This window comes from Cyrtonyx montezumae, unplaced genomic scaffold (assembly GCF_038088225.1).
Source record: "Cyrtonyx montezumae isolate F1298 unplaced genomic scaffold, pur_monq_1.0 scaffold_10, whole genome shotgun sequence".
NCBI lineage: Eukaryota > Metazoa > Chordata > Aves > Galliformes > Odontophoridae > Cyrtonyx > Cyrtonyx montezumae.
The window spans coordinates 3,850,424-3,857,144 of NW_027071826.1; positions in this window are offsets into that span (position 1 = coordinate 3,850,424).

Here is a 6,721-nt window from a genome sequence, read left to right on the forward strand (position 1 = left end):
AGAAACATTTCTTCTCCGAAAGGGCGGTGATGCCGTGACCCGCAGTGCCCAGGGAGTGGTGGGCTCACCGGGCCTGGGGATGGGCGCCTTCATCATCTTTGTAGCCCTCCGCCGGACCCTTTCCAGCAGATCCCCGTCCTTTTTGTAACGGGGAGCCCAGAAGTGGACACAACTGGACACGGGGACGCAGGGAGCCCGGCCCTTTGCAGGTTGGCTTGCAGCCTCGCAGCCGTACCACGTAACGCTCCTCATGGACACATCACACGCCACAGTGCTCAGATTGGCAGTGATGGCTGGACAAGAATTAACTTGGGCTTTTTGGAGCTCATCTCCTTGGGCTCCTAGCTGAAAAAAAAAAGCCTTGAAACAGAGACGGCAGCTATTCCCTACCTGCCTTTCTGCCTTGTTCAGCAAAGCAGCTGAACGCCTGAGTAAAACCCACCCGTGGTCTCAAACTTCTGCTGAACAATTTAATTGGACCAAAGTGCCCGGACACGGGGCATAGGAATGCTGGAATCCACAGCAGTCCGGCTGCACAGTAAAGTCATTACGGCCGACCAAGGAGGTGTGAGTTTGGAGGTGCAAAAAATACCACATACTCAACGCAGGAAATATGTTTGCAGAAGCTGGGTAGGACGAATGAAATGGATGCCAGATGTACAGGCCTCTTGGTGTTCGGGACGCTGGGCTGCTTATTTGGGAACAGATTGGGTCTCTTTGGCAGGCAGGCCGCCCAACCGGGCCCGACGCATTGACAGAGCAGCTCGGTGCAGCTTCCCAGTTTAAAATGGAGTCTGTTTTCAGCTTAGCACAGCACATTTGGGAACGCCACGTGCGAGCACCTGAAACCGCACGGCCGATTGCGTAAGCTTTCCCTTCAAAACACAGGCTGCCTAGCATAACTCATTAGGATTATTGCACCGTTTGAGGTTGAGCTCAAAGCCTACGTATGCTGACGCTCAGGAATCGCACAGTCACATCTGATTTTACTGGGCCTTGATTTATGGGCTCATTGGAAACGGTGCTTTTCAGGAGCGGGCTCCGAATGTGAACTGCTTTGCTTCCAGAGAGACGGGGAAGCACGTGACTGCCAACTTAAAGAGATTCGCATTTCATTTCCCCTTGTGCTCTGCAAGCTTTCTACATCCTGTATGTTCTCTCCAACATAAATACGTAAGTTTTCCTGAACGCCCAGCAAATGAAGAAAAGAAACAACAGTTTACCCTTTAGGGGGCTGTATTTCCTCCAGTGGTTTTCAACAAAACAATTCCCTCTCCCCTAGAAATCGGCTTCCTGCACTGCTGATAGCGAGCTGTTTGTGTCCTTTTTTTTTTTCCCTCTTCCTTGGCTGAACGTTTGGACACCACTTTTCATTCTAGAGATTTTCTGCCATCAGATGACAGCACAGGAAAGGCCGTTTCATTTTCCAGTAGCAGATGGTGCATTAAGACTTGGCCTCCTACAGCGTTCCGTGGATCCAAGGGCTCTGCAGTGTGATGCTCCTTCACAGACCGCACTTTTGTCCTGGCTGGGTCACCCTTCACTTCCCACCTGGAGGTTTGGTTTCCTGGGGCACTTGGCCTGTGTTGTGAGCTCTGAGGCTGCCTTATGATCTGTGCTTTGTTACACCTTCCCCAGGTGGTTCTCAGTCCCTCCTGGAAACACCACTGGAGAGTGTACATCAGTAACAGCAGCACCAAGTCTATTGATGGAGCCATGACTGCAAGAATGGAGGTGAGATGTGCGAAGCGTTCGGTCCAAGATATGGCATGTTGGAATGGGATGGAAGAATGGCTGGAAGGCTGTGCTGCCATTTAGTGAGACCTGGACAGGCTGAGAGTTGGGCAGAGAGAAACCAGAGGAGGTTTAATGGGAGCAAGTGTCTAGTCTTGCACCTAGGGAGGAATAACCGCGTGCACCGGTGCAGGCTGGGGATGAGCTGCTGGACAGGAGCTCTGAGGAGAGGGACCTGGGTGTCCTGGTGGGTGACAGGCTGGCCATGAGCAGTGTGCCCTGGTGGCCAAGAAGGACAATGGGATCCCGGAGTGCATTAAGGAGAGCGTGGCCAGCAGGTCGAGGGAGGGGATTTTCCCCCTCTGCTCTGCCCTGGTGAGGCCTCACCTGGAGCACTGTGTCCAGTTCTGGGCTCCCCGGTACAAAACAGACAGGGATCTGCTGGAAAGAGTGCAGCGGAGGGATACAAAGATGATAAAGGGTGTGGAACAGCTCCCTTATGAGGAGAGGCTGAGAGAGCTGGGGCTGTTCAGCCTTGAGGAAAGAAGACTCAGAGGGGATCTGATCCACATCTGTAAATATCTGAGGAGCGGGAGGCAAAGGGACGAGGCCGGACTCTTCTCAGCAGTGTGTGGTGATAGGACGAGGGGAAATGGCCACAAACTGAAGCATAGGAAGTTCTGCATCAATGTGTGTGGGAACTTCTTCACAGTGCAGTGATGGAGCACTGGAGCTGCACAGAGGTGGTGGGGTCTCCTTCTCTGGAGACATTCAGGACCCACCTGGACGCCGAGCTGTGCAACCTGGGCTGGGAGCTGCTTTGGCAGGGAGTTGGACCTGATGATCTCTGGAGGTCCCTTCCAACCCCTACAATTCTGCGATGCTGTGATGATGCTGCACCATCCCAGGCACAGCCACTTGAGCACATCCATCTCTGTTCTTCATTTACCACCCAGAACCACGTAGCTCTGCCGGTCAAGCGCATTGAGGAATGTGCTTTTATGCAGCATCGCTCATCTGGATGGGTCCCAGCCCTAGAAGGAATGTTAAGTGGTTTTACATAAGGCTTTACGTAGGATTAGAGAATGTGATCTGTTTGCATTGTAGTCTTGAGAAGAAGGTTATTTTAATGAGATTTAGTTGATAACGGTCGATGCAAAGCTGCACCAATTTCTAGCTGAACAGCGTTACAGAAGTGCTTTTTAAAGCAGCACTGGGTACAAGATCAGCCCTACCTCTCATGAGATGGCCAAAGCACCTTTAATTTCACATTGCTTAACGACCTCGCACCAAAGCTGCTCAGAACTGTTCTGTGAGATTGCTCTGTGGTTGTGGTGCATCTGACTACTAAAATAGCTCAGATGTGCAGCAGCGAGGAAGCTGAAGGCACAGGAATCGGCGACAGGGCCTGCAGCTTTCCCCTCGTTGATTCATGCCACGCACTCTACATCAGACTTCATTGTTGAGGAGACAAAGTAGGCTCTCAAGAAATGCTGCAGCATTTTCCCTATGGGTTTTTTTGTTTTGTTTTGTTTTTAAGTTTGTGGTTTGGGTTTTTCAGATTGCTTTTCCTCTGTGATGAAACATATGCTTTTGCTACAGAATGTCTCCCTGCTGCTGCCAGCCAGGGGCTTTCCTGGAGGGAAGGACTGAGGAAGATATCCATCCGTTGCCCTATCTCTGGAAATGATGGCCAAGGCCAGGTTGGATGGGGTCCTGGGCAGCCTGGTTTGGTGGCTGGCACCTTCCCTGCCCACAGCAGTGCGGTTGGAACTAGGTGATCCTTGAGGTCCCTTCCAACCCAGACCATGCTGTGATTCTGTGACAGAGAAGTGGAGCAACTTCCAGGGCAGTGCCCTGACACCAAATCCAGTTCTGCCTGCTGTATGTAGGGTGCTGAGCATACGGCAGCTTCCCAGTGTCACTTCAGGAGCTCACAGTGTTGCTTACACCACTTTGTGCTGGTGGGACCCACAGACAGCGGGGGCAGGGCAGGTTTTACAAGGGCAGAATGACCTCTCCTTGTTGGTGCATCCCTTTGGAGCTGGGAGCAGCTAACAGCAAGCACAGGATGCTCAGTACAAAAGATGCCAGAAAGAAAACAACGTGCTAGTAAGAGGACCAAAGATTGCATGTTGCGAGAGCAGAAAGGAAGACTTGTTGCTCTGGAAGGAGAGAAAAGTCACCTAGGGTCAGAAGGACAAAGCCTTCCCAAGCTGCCAAGAGGCACAAAAGTCAAACAAGACCCTCTGCCAGCTTGAAGCCAGCTCCATGGGCAAGGATTTGTTTTCCAGGGAAGGAAGAGGAGCGCAGGTGGCTCTGCACCACTCCTGCGTCACCTTGCTCACATCCCAGGTCGCTCTGCAGCTGTGTGCTGCCTGCAGGAAGGAAGGCAGGGCAGAGGTGAGCTGGCAGCTTCACGGGCAGCAACTGCTCAGCATGAAGATGCAGAGAAATGTGGCTGCTCAATTCAAAGCCACATTAACAGGACGACTTCAGAGAACTGCCTGGAAACCCATCTGCTGCCCCTGCTTTCAGCTGCACGAAACCCGGCTGGAGCACGATGAGAGCACCTCGCTGAGTCTTGCAGACAGGCAGGCTGCGTGGGTATTTCTGCCAAGGCACGAGAGGAGCCGGAACCCTCTCCCTGGGAAGAGGTGGATCTTAGGGGGAAATCCTAGAAACAAACTTGGCACACGCAGGCTTTGGCTTGGGCTTAGTGCAGCCACGTTGCAGAAAACAGAGCAGAGGGAAAGGATGTTTTGAATATAGCGTCCGTCCATCCGTCAGCGTAGGAGAGAAAGAAAGAATTAAAAACAGTATCGGAGATAAATGGGAAGCTGGGCTTAGAAGAGCTCTTACTGACCTTTACAGAGAACTATGAGGAAGGAAGAGGAATGTGGGGAGGCTGTGGCTCGTCCTGCAAAACCGGTATTGTCTGAATCCATGGTTCGGAGTGGGATATTTTGCTCCGGTGCAGCAAAACCCTACAGGAGTCCTCAGGGTGCTGTTTGGGGTGAGGGACCAACTGGAAACAGACCCGGTGGTCCAAATCAGATTAGAAGAGTTGCATCTGTTTATTGCAGGCCTTGTGCAATCATTCCCATGCTCGGCCTGACCGGCGAACCCAGCTGTCCCCACGTGTACTCTGAGGTCGCTCTGGTTGAAGCTTTTGGCTGATATCTATCTCAATCACTTCTTCAATTCTTAACTAGTTCCTGCAGCTTGCAGAGCACCTTCCAGAGGAAGGCCCTCCCCACAGAGGGATTAAACAAGTTAATTAATTAACTGCTGAAATTCCATCTTCTCTGTGAGTGAAGTGGCTGTGTTACAGCTCCGGTGCGCAGCGATGTTAACAGGAGAAGCAAAGAGAGTTTCCTCTGGTTGCAATCCCCATGCATATGTGGGTGGTCACAATGCAGTTCGGGGTGAGAAATAGGAGCTGCAGGAACAGGAGGATTTCCTAAGCAACGAGGATCTGCTTTGCTTAAAAATACCTCAGTAAAGGGGGGGTGGGGGGAAAGGCAAACAGAAATTTGAGACAGGTTTCGGCTCTCAAGGAATGGTGAAAAGCTGATTCTGTTCTATCCCTTTTTGATGTTCCCTAGGAATCTTGGCCTCTTCACCTGAGAGTAAGGGCACAGCAATGAAAACTGATGACCAACTGCCGCCACGGAGCACTGTAAGTGTTCAGGAGCAGTGCAGCTAAGATCTGAATCCCAAGCACTTCCTCATGAAATTAAGCAGAAGCAGTGAAAAAGCAAAGAGTGAGCGGGCAGAGGGGGCAAGAACAACCTCATACAGCAGCATGGGAACAGCCCTGGATGCCACAGGATAATGTGGACCCTCTAAGCAGCCCCCAGTGCGTGGTGGCACCTGCAGGAGAGCCGAGATCGTGCAGCACCCACCCGGCCCTTACATAAGCATCACAATGCTTCTGCCCGTGAAGGGGCGGGGATGGGAAAAGTAGTGGTAAATGCTGCTGTGGTAAAAGTGGGCCAGGAGAGGCAAGGTGAATTATGAAACTGCCCCCGTGAGCAATGCGCATTATTGGGTTTGAATCCAGGTTTTCTGCTCATTCTGTGGCTTTTTAAGTGCTGCATCCCCCAGCACTGCAGCTTGCTGACCCCACGGCCATGCTCATTTTCTGCACGGCGCTTTCTCTTTTTTGCCTTTCTCCCATTTGCCATTGTTTTTCCTTTGAGAATCCTTCCACTGTGTGCCTGCTCAGCCCTGAAATTGACCCTTTGTGATCTGGTTGCTCGGGCATCAAGGACGTGAGGATGCTCCCGAGGGAGGGATGCTCACGGGTGGAACAATGAAGGTGGGAAGAATCAGAGAATTACTTGGGTTGGGTTGGATTGGGCTGGGCTGGAAGGGACCTTACGGCTCCCCAGCCCCACCTCTGCATGGGCTGCATGCCCTCCCAGCTCAGGCTGCCCAGAGTCCATCCCCAGCCTCGGGCACCCCAAGGGATGGGACACCCTATGAGCTGCCTGGAACGTATCATTGATTCATTGTTGAAATTCCCCCCTGGATCACACTGGTTCCCGTGCATCCATCAGATCCCAGAGGCCTCTGGCTGTCCCCGAGAATCTCCACTTACAGACAGCTGAGCCCTTAGTTCCTTTTCCCATCCTTCTTTGCTTCTGTCAGTGCAGTCCCCCCATGATCGCTGCAGGCTGTGCCTCAGGAGCTGCTCTGTGCTCCTCCATCAGTACACCGTGGGCTGGGGTTGGTCACTGCCCACTTTTTGCACCTGGGTGCTCCCATTCACTTATGCTGAGTCACCGTTTCAAAGAGCCATGAATCAATCCCGAATATGAGGGGTCAGAGCTCACTGATATGGGGAAGTGTGGTGTGTGTTATCAATCTCACTGTGGCCACACGACCCCTGGGTTCCACTGGAGCTGGTCCAGAGGAGGGCACAAAGATGCTGGGAGGATGGAGTGAGGCAAGCTGAGAGCTGGGGGTGTTCAGCCCGGAG